Here is a 16,662-nt window from a genome sequence, read left to right on the forward strand (position 1 = left end):
GAGTCAGAAAAAGGGGACATGAACGTATCATCACACTATCGGAAATTTACTATCCAGGACAGAAAAATCATCATGACACTACCAGTCAGGGAAAGAACCAACCAAGAATCTTACGATGGACCTGAAAATGCAAAAAAGATAGACCTCTCAGAACCAGGTGAAAAGCCTCAGCCGGTCTATATAGCTAACGATTTAGAGCATGAGGAGGAAGCACATCTAACACAACTTCTCAAGACGTATAAAGATGTGTTCGCTTGGTCCTATAAAGACCTCAAAGGAGTTGATCCATTGATATGCCAACATACAATTCCTTTGAAATCGGATGCAAAACCTAGCAAACAACGTCCTTATACATATAATGACACATTTGCTAAACGAATCAAAGAAGAGATTGATAAACTGATGGAAGCGGAATTCATCTATGAGATTGAACATACAGATTGGGTGTCACCCATTGTGGTAGTTCCCAAAAAAGAACGGAAAACTGCGAGTGTGTGTAAACCTCAAGAAGGTGAATGTAGCAACCATAAGGGATAATTATCCCTTGCCAATCACAAAACATGTCCTTGAGCGAGTGGCCGGGAAACGGGCTTATTCCTTTCTGGATGGATTTTCAGGATACAACCAACTGGCAATAGCAAGGGAGGATCAACACAAAACAACGTTTTTCACAGAATGGGGGATTTATGCGTATCGAGTTATGCCATTTGGCTTAACTAATGCACCAGCCACTTTCCAAAGGTTAATGACTCACGCATTCAAGGAATACCTAAGAATATTCTTAGAAATTTACATGGATGATCTGTGTGTACACTCTCTTCTGCGAGAGGAACATAATGACCATTTGCAAAAGGTCTTTGAAAAGTACAGGACATATCGAATCTGTCTTAACCCGGAAAAGTGTGTATTTATGGTCAAGCAAGGACGAATCTTAGGACACATTGTCTCAAGAAATGGCATAACCACAGACCTAGACAAAGTCAAAGTCATTGTAGACCTGCCCAGGCCTACTAATGCGAAACAAGTGCAATCCTTCATGGGACACTGCGGATATTATCGAAGATTCATATTCATGTATGCGGTTATCGCACAACCTCTGTATCGTTTGCTAGTCAATTTCGAGTGGACTGAGGAGTGTGAAACTTCATTCCAAAAGATGAAGGAAAACCTTATATCAGCACCTATACTAAAAGCACCAGATTGGGAAAAGATATTCCATGTGCACATTGATGCTTCAGCATATGCCATTGGAAGTATTCTAGCTCAACCTGGAGACGGAACAATGGATTTTCCGGTTTGGTATGCGAGTCGACAGTTAAACAGTTCAGAAAAGAACTACACAACCACCGAGAGGGAAGGGTTAGGAATGATTTATGTTGTAAAGAAATTTCGGCATTATTTGCTTGCAAACAAATTTGTGTTCTTCATAGATCATGAAGCTCTTTTGTACCTGGTAAATAAACCTTGCAATACAGGGAGAATCGTACGCTGGTTTATTGTATTGCTAGAGTTTGACTTCACAATGGTGGTCAAAAAGGGTAAAACCCATCTACGAGCAGATCATCTTTCAAGGATAACAACGGGGAAGCTCCTGAAGAAGTAGATGATGACATACCAGATGCTTATCTTTTCAACATTGAAATGGTACCCAAATGGTCTCAGAAAATTGTTAACATTCTTTCCTGTGGAAGTAGGTTTGATAATACGGAATGCAAATCCAAACAACAAACGATTCAACAAACAAAAAACTTCTAGTTGATAGCAGGACGGCTGTATCATCTTGGATCGGACCTAATCCTACGATTATGTATAAATCCGGAAGAATTTGAGTGCTACTTTGAAGAGGCACATGTCCAGGGTTGTGCATTTCATTGTTCAACAGTGAAGACACACCAGAGACTGAAACAGTTAGGGGTTTATTGGCCAACTATGTATGCGGACACACATTCTTATGTTACCAATTGTACTATATGTAGTGCCAAACGACCAGTGGATCATGCAACTTTGTTTCAGGTAAACATAGCACCTGCATGGAGTCATAATATCATTGACTTCTTAACCACTAGGACGTTCCCTGAGAACATCACAAGAGCACGGAAAAAAGCTGTAGAGCTGGAAGCACGTGACTTTCAGTTAATTGGGAATCAACTCTATAAGCGAGGAAAGGACAATCAACTTAGAATCTGTGCAAGTGAAAGCAAATACCTGCTGATTCTAGAACATGCACATAGCGGAATAAGTGGAGGCCATTTTTCGGGCGATAAGACGGCAAAAATTGTCTTAACTGCAGGAATTTGGTGGCCTACATTGCACATGGATACTGAAGAGTTTGTAAAGCGTTGTGATGCATGTCAACGCACCAAGATGCCAATAAAAAGAGATGAGATGCCATTACGGCCAATGATGGGAGCAAGAGTATTTGCAAAATGGGGCATTGATTTTGTGGGACCTATATCACCCCCTGCATATCGCACCCATACCCAATATATTGAGGCGGTCCGGGGCGGGCAACAAGAGAGGCGACCTCTAAACACCCCTCAAGGCTCCCGTGCTGCTCAATTGGGGCTGGGGCAACCACAAGCACAACACAACAACAAACCCACAGCCAAACCCAAACAAGATAGGGGCACCACCTAGTTATGGTATGCGAACTAGGACGCAAGATATATTTTGGCACAACGAAGAAGATGCACCACACAACACACACAAACAACCTCACACCAAGACGCACACAAATTGGACCAGAGAGAGCTAGAGAAAAGGGAAGAGAGAGAGAAAAGGATCTTGCGTAATACCTTATTTGTGACTTGCAAATGGAGATGGTTCGTTATGATGCTATCGTAGAACTTGTATAAAACTCACTCAATGCTTAGTGATTGCTAAACATTGCCAAAACACACACACACACACTGTCTTAGGGTGTGGGAGACCTCTCACCACAATACCCTCTTACAATGGACACAAAATTGGCAATGGAAAACACACTAAAACACTTTCTAAAATCAAGATCAACCGATAAAAACTCAAATACACAAGTCACCTTGAATTCACCAAACCGTATTGCACAAATGGAAGGCCGAAGATTTGAACGTCGAATCACGCCTTTGATGCACCAAACCTCAATTTATTGATGATGAAAGAGCATATACAATAGTGGTTTTGAGATTTGTGGAACTCCCGCTCTCTCACTTGCAATGTGTAGCTTGAAAGCTTCTCTCACACCAAGAGTGAAGCTCACAAGTGGTTGCTACACCTAAGTCTCTCCTCATGCATAGAGTGTTGGGGTGCTATGTGAGATGTTGGAGGTTGTTTTACAAGAAGGAGAGGGGCCTATTTATAGGTTGGAGACCCCTCATTAAGATTATTGAAAATCCTAATTTACAAGCTAACAAATCAGGATTATGATTTTTTTGAATATCAAAACATTGCGGGCCTTCTTTGTCTGCTTGAGTCATGGGTGTGGGCTCAAAAGAGAGCATTATTGATGGTAGATAAGGTGAAAGTAAGTTTTAAGGAAGGGGAGAGAGAGAGAGAGAGAGAGAGAGAAAGTTACTATACATGTCTTGAGGTGAGGTGTCTTTTATGGTTAGGTCAATGCTATTTTGTGTTAGTATGTTAGTCGTTAGTAATCACTAGAAGGTTAATGTTACATTTACAATGGGTAGAGTGAGTTGATTTGATGAAGGAAGAGGGATGAATTAAAAGAGAATCATTGAGATGGTGAAGCTTTGAAGAAGCTTGAACTCACCCTTGTGTAGATTGTGGAAAAAATGACCGCTGGTCTTCTTCTTCTTCTTCACTTCTTTACGCCGCCGCCACGGTTGACCACCACGATAAAAAGAGGATTTGTTGATGAAAAATCCTCAATTTGCAGAAGTTATCATGGTTAAGATGCTGAATTTTAGATATTTTTAGGAGAGGTAAATGAAATTGTAACCTAGAAGCAATAGAGTGAGACATGGAGTGGGTGTATGTATGTAGAGGTTCATAAAAGAACTATAGGGTTGAGTGGGAAGGGTAATGGTGAAGAGGGTGGGAGAAGCCATGGAAATTGCAGGTTTGAGTGAGGGAAGGAGAGGGAGGGATGTGTAAGAGTGAGTAGGTGTGTGGAAGGGTGAGAGAAGACTAAGGGCTACTTGTGAGAAAAGTGGGCAGATTGGGGTCCACTCAAAAAATCATATCTCACCGCTGGTAGCTCCAAAATTCATGAAAAAATTTGAGGTGATTATTCAAAGCGTGGGCTACATTTTCTCTTTTGACCACCGCTCCAAATTCGGAGTGGAGATAGGTGCCAAAATTCTCACCAAAAAGCCTGTTTTTTATGCCTGCAAAAGTCTTTTAGTGGCCCCCTCCTTTGTTGAATTTGTACAATGCATCCAAGAGTGAGCCCCTCCTTTGTCACATTATAATACAAAGCATTCAAGTTGCCCTTGACCCATGCATGGAGGAGGATTATTGGTGAAATAAGAAATATATACATGGTGGGACTAGTGTATGGACTATTCATGGACTTTAGCTCAATGAGCACATGGTGTTAGAATAATGAGTAAAAATAATAATAAAAATATGGAGGAGTTATGGATATGGAAAGATATTGGAATCATATGATATGGTCCCTCCTTGAATTATTTTGGGTGAAAAAGGAAAAGGTATGCAAGTAAATAATATAATAAAAGTAACCAATGAGTAGAAATCAATTTTTTGTTTTCACGAGGGTGAGGGTGAAAATGTGGGAGTGATTTGTATAAAGGAAAAATATGAGGTTAGAGTATGTACATATTGGCAAAAAAAATATAATTATGGTGTAAGAGGATGAAAGAAGGTGTACATAGGTTTAATAAAACACACACCTAAGTAGAAATATTTAAATAAAATACCAAAATAATTATAAAAAATCCCTATATTTAGGCCATATATACAATGAAATATTTACACACAAAGAGGCCATAATATACTTTTATTTTTTTATTATTTTTATTTTTTTTGGCTCACTTAGCCCAGTGACTAGCTAGCTGAGGGTTTTTAAGAAGATATGGGAAAAGTCCCGTGACTCACGCACGCCTATGTACAGTGAAATGGTAGGGATAGCCACAGTGTTTGGGTGATTTTGGTAGGGTGAGGTAACTCAGTGTGGCAATTACAAAGAGCCGAAAAAACGGCTATCATTAGCCCTCCCCCTGGATGATGGTATATTCATGTACCATCATAGAGCATCTTTTCCAAAGAGAGTGCTTCAGAGTCCTTGACGAGATCTTCATTGTTTGGCCCCTGAGAATTTTGGCTAGAGTTACACTCATGCTTCATGTAACAATACTTACATAAGACAGCGGCCTTTGGATAGATCTTTGGTAGATCCTTTGGTAGAAGGCGACTCAAATAGGGCTTCAAGCGATACCCGTTGCTTTCCTGGAGTGCTCTTTACCATTCAAGTCCATAAGCTGATAGTAACTTGAATTGAAATCCTTCTTGACTATGTATGGCCCTTGCCATCTTGTTTCAAACTTGGCATCAAAACGATTGTCAAGTCGATTGTCATACCTTAGCACAAGCTCTCCTTCCTTGATGCCTTTGTCCTTCAGTTTCTTGTCGTGCGTTTCTTTCGCTTGTGTGGCTTTCCTCTTGTAGCACTCATATGCTGCTTCTCTTTTCCACTCAAGCTCCACTAACGTAAGAAGTCGATCCATCCATACCTCTTGATCATCTTGTGCTCCTTTGCCATGAAGTCGCATTGTTGGAATGTTGAGCTCGATAGGCTGCAAAGCCTCTTGACCATAGACCAAGTGAAATGGTGTGAACTCCGTGGCTTCCCTATATGTGGTTCGATATGCCCACAAGGCACCATCCAAGAAGTCATCCCATAATTTTGTCTTGTTTTGCACCATCTTTCTAATGATTCCTGCAATGACACCATTAGCCTTCTCCACCAAACCATTTGACTGTGGGTAGTATGGTGTGCTATGACGATGTAGAATGTGAAGCTCTTCACAAACTTCTGTGAGCAAGCCCTTCCTAAACCCTGGACCATTATCAGAAACAATCTCCAAAGGTGTGCCAAATCTGCAACAAATGTGAGTGTACACAAACTTGCTAACTGTCCTCTCATTCACTCTTGCCACACTTTGAGCTTCCACCCACCTAGTCATATAGTCTACAGCCACTAGAATGTAGAGTTTACCATTTTTTGTCCTAGGCAGAGGACCCATAGCATCAATGCCCCACTTTTCAAAGGGTCCATTTGCAAGCACTATTTGCCTCGGGCCATGCACCAACCTTCTATTTCCATTTATCTGACAAGTGTGACAGCTTTTACACCAATGTTGAACATCCACATGCAAACTTGGCCAAACATACCCCGAAAGCAAAATCTTCTTCACAGTTAATTCTTGGGCAAAATGACCACCACATGCCTCTTCATGCAATCCTTTTAGAATGGCTGGAATTTCCTTGATAGTTGGTACTCGTCTGCACACTTGATCCTTCCCTCTTTGATAGAGGGAGCCTTCTAGGAAGAGATATACGCTTGCCTTCTTCATGAGTCTCCTCTTCTGAGCTTTTGTGAAGTCTGGTGGAAACTCACCCTCCAAAATGTAGCCAATGATGGGAGCCAATGACTCCAATCCCTGGTACCTCGGTTGCTTCACAGCAGCCGCCACCATGATGACCTGCACTTCTTTCTTTACACATGCAACGGCTTGTTGTGCAAGTAAATCAGCATCTTCATTCTGTTTCCTAGGAATATGATATAGTTGCACTTCTTCAAATTGATTAAACAATCTACGAATGGCATGAACTTTTGTCCGTAAGCTCTCATTCTTGCATGCCCAAATGCCTAAAATCTGTTTAACAATGAGAAGTGCATCTCCCTTTACCATGAGGCGTTGTATCCCTTGGCCAATGCACATCTTCAAACCATGAAGTAGAGTGTCATATTCTGCTTCATTGTTGCTAGCTGAACTTGGTAGATTGAACTTCTCTTTCATGACCACCTCTCCACTTGGGTTGAGCAACACTAGCCCTCCCCCTGCTTTTCCTGTGGCTCGACGAAAAGCTCCATCAAAGAACAAAGTAAAAGCATTAGGAATACTTTTTGGTGGTGGCAATGGTAGGGTCTTTACTTCAGGCACCTTAATCTCCTTTTCGTGCACCCTATAAGTGAGAATCCCTGCCAATTGTGCACGCACACTATCTTCTACCTTGAAAGAGTATTGAAACTCTTGCAACTCCATAATCCACTTTGAGATCCTAGTACTAAGATTCATTTGAGATGACACCCAAGGGAACAAATTTTCTGCAGTGAGAATTACAAAAGGTTTTGGTAGCAGGTAGGATCTAAACTTTCTCACCGCAAACATGAGAGAAAGCATCATGAGTTCTGCTTCTGTGTAGTCTCTCTCCAAAGCATTCATGACCCTACTAGCAAAGTAGATGGGTCGCATCCTTGTACTGTGGGGATCTTGTTGTAGCAACACAGCACCAATTGTTTCTTTCCCAGCACTAGAGCTAACAAAGAATGTGTACTCCCAACAAGGAGGCATGAGTGTTGGTAGCTCTGACAAAATGACTTTAATGTTACAAAAGTACTCTTCAAGCTCATCAGACCATGCATATTCTACTTGTTGTGTCAACTTTTGCAAAGGGTGAAGTAACTCCGAGGCTAAGTGAATGAAGCGTGACATATACTTCACCTTTTGAATGAATGAGATGACCTCCTTAAGACTCTTGGGTGATGGTAGCTCAATAAGAGCCTTTGCCTTCGAAGGATCCACTTCAATGCCTTTGTAAGAAACTTTATGACCAAGCAAGATTACTTCATCCTCACCTATATGGCACTTGTCGGGGTTGAGTTGACCTCCCATGTCGTAGAGCTTCTTTAAACCTTCTTCTACCCTTTGTAGATGCAATGATTTTGAGCTATAAATACAGAAATCATCAATGAACACCCTAATTGACTTTCCAAAGAATGCTTGAAACACCATATTCATGAAACGTTGGAATGTTGCAGGAGCATTTGTAAGACCAAATGGCATGACTCTAAAAGCATAACAACCCCAAGGAGTGATAAAGGTTGTTTTCAATTGATCCTCCAGTGCAATCCCTATTTGAAAGTAACCTGAGTAACCATCGCACACAGTGTACTTCTCATGACCAGCTACCTCATTTAGTATCTCATCCTGGAATGGGAGGGGAAAGTGATCTCTCTTTGTTGCCTCATTGAGGGGACGGTAATCCACACACACCCTCCACTTGCCTTTCTTCTTAGGAGTGACAACAACAGGAGAGACCCACTTTGAATTCTCCACTGGATAAATGAACCCTGCTGCTAGAAGCTTTCTTACCTCCTTGAGTAAAGCCTGCTCCTTGATGACTCCTAGCCTTCGTAGCTTCTGAGCCGTAGGTGTGGCCTCTGGCTTCAACTCAATTTTGTGTTGAACAGCATCTACTCCACGCACATCGGTGTAGTCTTTAGCAAAAAGCCTAGGAAACTTCCTTAGCACACATTTGAACTCCTCTCTTTCATCCTTTGTAAGTGTTGTTGATAGCATACCTTCCAGCATCCCTTCATCTTGATCACCTTCGTTCTCTTGAGGACCTACCTCCTCCAAGCCTTGACAAGAGGTCTCTTGGTTGCTTGGCTTAAACCTTACCCCCATGACTTCGATGGAAGACTCCTCTTCAGTAATGCTGCCGCTACTTTCTTCTTCTGAAGTGCTATCGGTCCAACCTTCTTCCGTCTCACTTTGAGATGATTCTTCATGGAGCTCCTCTTGGCGTTGCTCCTTCATGTCAAAGACAACCTTCTTGTGATTGTCATTCCTGCAAATTAGCTTTCCACTCTCCCAATCCTGCAAAGCTCGCATTTTCATTAGCCATGGTCTTCCTAGGATAAATGGGTAACCATTTCCCTTGGTAGACATGACATAGAAATCCACTGCCTTCTTAATGCCAAAGGCCTCCACAAAAACATTTTTACAAATGCCTACGCACCTAGCCTTGCTATTGTTTGCCATCTTGACCCTAATTTCAGGTGTCTCATGGATGTGCATGCCTAGTTTTTGCATGAGTCCCTCTGTCATGATGCAAATTTGTGCACCCCCATCCACTAGACCTTTCCTAACCAATCTCCCTTTGATGTAACAGTCTAGCACCGGTGTAATGTCCTCATTCATTTCAGCTTGTGCAATTTTTACAACAGGCACACTCTCTTTTACCTTTCTCCTAGTGCTAACTGCCCTTGTTAAATCCCTCCTAACTTGTGGACATAATGCAAGAAATTGAGGCCATGAAATATCAGGACCCTTACCTCTCATGTCTTCCAACAAGTTGTACGGAGCCATACCATGTCCAAGAGGGAAGTCTTGGAGGTTGATACGACGTCGAGTCCTCTTGGTTTCCTTGGTTTCCTTTGCCTTCTTGCCTTGTCCATGGTCACTCTGTGATGTGACTCCTTCTTTCTCTTTACCTTTTCCTCGGCCACGCTTAATTCCATTGGCTTCCATGTCAACCTCATTTGAATTTGTCACCTCTACCACATGCACATTTGGATCTGGCAAAGGTGGAACTCCTTCTACCCCTTGTGGAGGTGGTCTTGGTCCATTTGGCCTTTGTAGAAGCCTTGGTTGTTGACCAGTTCCTTCACCTGCATTCATCACTGGGTAATTCAAGTTAGGCCTCCCTGGCTCCCCACGGGGCCAAGGACAATTATACATCCCATGTCCAGACTCTCCGCAATTCCAACATTGCAAGACTCTCCTAGGTCGTGGATCTCGCTCTTCAGACTTCTTTGCTTGTCCCTTTGGACCTACGGCTTGTGCAAGGTGAATTGACAGGCTGCTTAAGGATTCATTTAACTTCTCAATCACTTCAACCGTTACCTCAGGAAGCTCCTTAGATGTTAATGCTTGTGACTTACCTTTGGGTCTAAGACCTTCTATTGGAACCTCCCCCCTTAGGCACTTGAGTTTCCTATATTTCTCAGCAGCCCTAGTTTCAGCTGCATCAAAGGTAGCAGGTGCACCCGCCTCAACTTTTACCTTAAGGTCAGGAAAGAGTCCGGCTATGAACCTCTCCTTCTTTAGAAATTCTGCACCATCACCAGGGTTAGCAACATTTCGTATCCATAGAGCCCAAAGACGTAGAAACTCTTGCTTGTACAAGTAGTAGTCATCTAAGTCTTTTTGCTTATGAGAAACAATGTCTTGCCATAATTTTTGAGTGTTTTGGGGATCAAAGAAGTATTTCTTGAAACGATTCAAAACTTCTGTGTAATTCCCCTTAACTTCCTCAGGCAAAGAGTCAAACCAAGTGCTAGCATCTTTCCTAAGGACCACCTCAAACATTTCTACACATTCTTGATCAGTTATTATCCTCTTGATACGGCAAGACATCTTGAAATTCGCTAAAAATAATTCTGCATCCTCTCCAGGCTCTCCAAAGAAAAGAGGATACCCAAACATTTGGCGTTGGCTTTCCATTGAATTGATTTCAAAGTGACACCCGTTTTTGTTTTTCTTTCTTAAAAAGATTTACACAATAATGTTTTCTAGCTTGCAATCTATTCTACAACAAAATAAAGATATTCACATCAAACGACCTATGATAATCAATAAGAGGTAGGATGACAGGGTTTGGTGATGCGAGAATTTCTCCTACTCTTTGGGCACCAAACATGAACACCATACGTTGTTGAAAATGGATTTTCCTACTAATTGCAATGTTTATTCTAATGTGTGGAGTGAAATGGAAGGGGAAAACCTCTATTCTTGGGCCATTATCCATGGTCTATGCATGACCTAATGCTTAAAACAAAACAAAAATATAGACGTCCAACTAAGGTCGTACCTAATGAGAGGCAAAATAAAAGGATTTACTGAAGCGTTTATCTCGGCCAACCTAAGAGGACCTAAAATTCTACGAATGACACCTTGAAATTGCAACTTAGTACTAACCATTATGTGTACCTTTTGCCTTGCAATGGGAATGAAGGGATCATACAAATTTTCGTGATTCATGCAAACTACTTGACTATGCTAAAGGTTGATTCTACACAAAAATACACAAGCCGTCCTCCGTGGGGGCACCAAAATTGAGGCGGTCCGGGGCGGGCAACAAGAGAGGCGACCTCTAAACACCCCTCAAGGCTCCCGTGCTGCTCAATTGGGGCTGGGGCAACCACAAGCACAACACAACAACAAACCCACAGCCAAACCCAAACAAGATAGGGGCACCACCTAGTTATGGTATGCGAACTAGGACGCAAGATATATTTTGGCACAACGAAGAAGATGCACCACACAACACACACAAACAACCTCACACCAAGACGCACACAAATTGGACCAGAGAGAGCTAGAGAAAAGGGAAGAGAGAGAGAAAAGGATCTTGCGTAATACCTTATTTGTGACTTGCAAATGGAGATGGTTCGTTATGATGCTATCGTAGAACTTGTATAAAACTCACTCAATGCTTAGTGATTGCTAAACATTGCCAAAACACACACACACACTGTCTTAGGGTGTGGGAGACCTCTCACCACAATACCCTCTTACAATGGACACAAAATTGGCAATGGAAAACACACTAAAACACTTTCTAAAATCAAGATCAACCGATAAAAACTCAAATACACAAGTCACCTTGAATTCACCAAACCGTATTGCACAAATGGAAGGCCGAAGATTTGAACGTCGAATCACGCCTTTGATGCACCAAACCTCAATTTATTGATGATGAAAGAGCATATACAATAGTGGTTTTGAGATTTGTGGAACTCACGCTCTCTCACTTGCAATGTGTAGCTTGAAAGCTTCTCTCACACCAAGAGTGAAGCTCACAAGTGGTTGCTACACCTAAGTCTCTCCTCATGCATAGAGTGTTGGGGTGCTATGTGAGATGTTGGAGGTTGTTTTACAAGAAGGAGAGGGGCCTATTTATAGGTTGGAGACCCCTCATTAAGATTATTGAAAATCCTAATTTACAAGCTAACAAATCAGGATTATGATTTTTTTGAATATCAAAACATTGCGGGCCTTCTTTGTCTGCTTGAGTCATGGGTGTGGGCTCAAAAGAGAGCATTATTGATGGTAGATAAGGTGAAAGTAAGTTTTAAGGAAGGGGAGAGAGAGAGAGAGAGAGAAAGTTACTATACATGTCTTGAGGTGAGGTGTCTTTTATGGTTAGGTCAATGCTATTTTGTGTTAGTATGTTAGTCGTTAGTAATCACTAGAAGGTTAATGTTACATTTACAATGGGTAGAGTGAGTTGATTTGATGAAGGAAGAGGGATGAATTAAAAGAGAATCATTGAGATGGTGAAGCTTTGAAGAAGCTTGAACTCACCCTTGTGTAGATTGTGGAAAAAATGACCGCTGGTCTTCTTCTTCTTCTTCACTTCTTTACGCCGCCGCCACGGTTGACCACCACGATAAAAAGAGGATTTGTTGATGAAAAATCCTCAATTTGCAGAAGTTATCATGGTTAAGATGCTGAATTTTAGATATTTTTAGGAGAGGTAAATGAAATTGTAACATAGAAGCAATAGAGAGAGACATGGAGAGGGTGTATGTATGTAGAGGTTCATAAAAGAACTATAGGGATGAGAGAGAAGGGTAATGGTGAAGAGGGTGGGAGAAGCCATGGAAATTGCAGGTTTGAGTGAGGGAAGGAGAGGGAGGGATGTGTAAGAGTGAGTAGGTGTGTGGAAGGGTGAGAGAAGACTAAGGGCTACTTGTGAGAAAAGTGGGCAGATTGGGGTCCACTCAAAAAATCATATCTCACCGCTGGTAGCTCCAAAATTCATGAAAAAATTTGAGGTGATTATTCAAAGCGTGGGCTACATTTTCTCTTTTGACCACCGCTCCAAATTTGGAGTGGAGATAGGTGCCAAAATTCTCACCAAAAAGCCTGTTTTTTATGCCTGCAAAAGTCTTTTAGTGGCCCCCTCCTTTGTTGAATTTGTACAATGCATCCAAGAGTGAGCCCCTCCTTTGTCACATTATAATACAAAGCATTCAAGTTGCCCTTGACCCATGCATGGAGGAGGATTATTGGTGAAATAAGAAATATATACATGGTGGGACTAGTGTATGGACTATTCATGGACTTTAGCTCAATGAGCACATGGTGTTAGAATAATGAGTAAAAATAATAATAAAAATATGGAGGAGTTATGGATATGGAAAGATATTGGAATCATATGATATGGTCCCTCCTTGAATTATTTTGGGTGAAAAAGGAAAAGGTATGCAAGTAAATAATATAATAAAAGTAACCAATGAGTAGAAATCAATTTTTTGTTTTCACGAGGGTGAGGGTGAAAATGTGGGAGTGATTTGTATAAAGGAAAAATATGAGGTTAGAGTATGTACATATTGGCAAAAACAATATAATTATGGTGTAAGAGGATGAAAGAAGGTGTACATAGGTTTAATAAAACACACACCTAAGTAGAAATATTTAAATAAAATACCAAAATAATTATAAAAAATCCCTATATTTAGGCCATATATACAATGAAATATTTACACACAAAGAGGCCATAATATACTTTTATTTTTTTATTATTTTTATTTTTTTTGGCTCACCTAGCCCAGTGACTAGCTAGCTGAGGGTTTTTAAGAAGATATGGGAAAAGTCCCATGACTCACGCACGCCTATGTACAGTGAAATGGTAGGGATAGCCACAGTGTTTGGGTGATTTTGGTAGGGTGAGGTAACTCAGTGTGGCAATTACAAAGAGCCGAAAAAACGGCTATCAATATCATTGTGGCTACGGACTATCTCACAAAATGGGTCGAAGCCAAAGAAACACAAAAAGCTGATGCACGCACCACGGCACAATTTTTGTATGAGAATGTTTTTGTACGTTACGGGTTACCAATAGAAATTGTCAGTGACCGTGGAACACATTTTCTCAATGAAGTCATTGAATATCTGCTAGAGGAATTCATGGTCATACATAGGAAATCAGCACCATACCATCCACAGGTCAATGGGCAAGCTGAGGCCACAAATAAAACACTCTGCACGGTTCTCACTAAAATAGTGTTAGAATCAAGAACAGATTGGGATCAGCAGCTACACTCAACACTATGGGCATACAGGGTAGCTTACAAAACATCAATAGGAACAACACCATACAACATGGTATTTGGCCTAAATGCTATACTACCCATAGAGTTTTTAATTCCAACTCTACGATTAGAGCTTAGAATGGACAGGGCATGAGCTCTCTTCGAGAATTGATGATTTTGAAAAGCTAGATGAACTCCGCTTACGAGCTATCGCTTCAATCTATGCCAAAAAGAGAAGACAAAAGGAATTTTTTGACAAACATGTGCGTACCAAAGAGTTCAAAATAGGTGATTACGTACTTGTTTATACCTTGAAGCAACATGCCAAGAAACTTAAAAAGCGAGGGATGGGACCATTTGTGATTAGTGATCTATCACAAAGTGGAGCTGTCAAGATTGCTACATTAGTAGGTGAAGAAATGCCAAACTGGATTAGTGGATGTCGACTAAGGAGGTATCATCTACCACTCACACAGGAGATGCTCAAACAAATTCATCAAGGAAAACAAAGAATGAAGGAAAAAGAGAGAGTACGGGAGGAAGCTCAAGCCGAAGCACAAGAACGCATTGCAAAAAGACGGCTTCTACAACAACAACAACAAAGTGGACCACCATTGAGAATCAATGCCATTCGACTGATGAAGTTGGAAAAGGAAACAGTGGAGCCAATAATTGTGGTCAAAGTGGGCAACAATCAAGTTGAATCAACAGCATTGCTTGATTCGGGTGCTCAAGCAAATTTGATCTCTTACGGATTATACCAACAGCTCAAAGTCACAGGTCAACTTCATCCTACTCCCCAAGTGCTGGAAAGTAGCACCTCACACCCATTGAAAACATTGGGATGGACTATATTGCATGTACAGATACATCAATATATTTACCCACACACATTCTATGTGGTGACAGATGAAAGCACACAACACCAAATGATGTTGGGGCAACCTTGGAAAAAAGAGTACAATGTGCAGATAGATTGGAAAGTAAAGGCAGTCAAAATTCAGCACGAACATGAACAACAAATGATAGCTTTTGCTCAGCAATACCATTATGATCAACTGCAAGCCATGCAATCACTGGAAACAAAGCCAAAAGCACGAATGCCATTAAAGAACACATGATATCCGAGACCAACAATCAAGTAAAATCCAACCATGCTAATTACAGACAGATGAAGTCACTGGCCACAATGCAAAAATCTAGGCTACCAAAACAAGGTAAACAAGTATGGATGCGGAAGGATAGAAATGCAATGGCGGAAAAACAACAATGTAACAAACAGATTCCAACAAAGCAGACGGTTCAACCCCAAACCAAGGTCATAGAACATATATGGATCCCAAAGAAAATGCTTAGCCAAATTCCAAATGTCACTCACATTTGGATACCAAAGCAAAAGCCAAAGGAACTCCCTACAGTACAAGCAACAATGGAAAGCAGACAACTGCATTTCAAAAAGGAGACCCGAACATCTCAACAAGATTGTTCTGTCGTAGGCAAACAACTCTAATAGCAGCAATCCTTGCAGCAAGACCTGCAACATCCTCAACATCGCCTGCATCCTCAGCACCAACACGTACATCAATGCCCTGCACAATATTCCAGATGCCCTTTGACACAAGAACATGTTGCATCATGTAAGCCCACATAGGGTAATTGTGTTGGGGTATAAAGCCCAATGTGGTCGCCCAGGTAAGTGGGCGGGCCGCCAGGTATGTACACATATTCTTTTGTAAAAACCTAATAAGAACTCACTATGCTCTACACATTACAGAAGAGCGAGTTCACCATATCGTTGTGCTCTTCTTCTCGCACTCTCTCTCGCGTCGCACTTCCGCTTGTACTCCTTCAACTGGTATCAGAGCTCAGATCGAGTCTCGGGGCAGCACTGCAGGAGGCTAGAGTCACCAGCTCAGATTAGAGTGAAATTCGACAGGCGAAGACACGGCCCCAAATCATTCTGAGGTCATCTCGGCCACCGTTCGGCTTCGACAAAGGTCTGCGCAGGGCATTTTCGACTATGTGGTCTCGGCGGGTGTAGATCTGGCTCTGCAAATTTGGGGTTTTCGGCCTACGACTACAAGTGCTGAGGATATCGACACTCCCAGAGTGTTGATTTGTGGCTGTCTACACATCGAAGGACGGCTCACAGTTCTTGGAGACGTGTCACATACGACACGGGCGCATCTACACACAGTCTGTAGGTGACATCCACTAGTTTATCAGGTAGCTTGTGTTTGCTGCTTGATATTTCAGATTTCATCCTGACATTGCAGGTACTTCCACATGGGATGTATTGTCAGAGATGATGTATGTCTGTTGAGGGTTTGTTGGCTGTGAGTCACGCAGCAAACAACCGCGGCAGCGGTTACAGCATACAGTGGGAAATTTATGGATGTATGACTTTGTGGGAAGTCTATGTACTGTCAGATTTATTGCAGCCTTTGTTGAGGGTCGAGTGAGGTTTTATTGAGCTGGGGGATTCTTGAATGTTGAGATCCTTTCGGTGATACAGGTCTTGGAGCGATCCCTCGAGCACCCTTAGATAGGCAGCTAGGATGTATTGACTGTGAGTTAGACAGTTGGGATTGCAT

Source organism: Adiantum capillus-veneris, chromosome 15 (assembly GCF_014529385.1).
Source record: "Adiantum capillus-veneris isolate H3 chromosome 15, ASM1452938v2, whole genome shotgun sequence".
Taxonomy (NCBI): Eukaryota; Viridiplantae; Streptophyta; class Polypodiopsida; order Polypodiales; family Pteridaceae; genus Adiantum; species Adiantum capillus-veneris.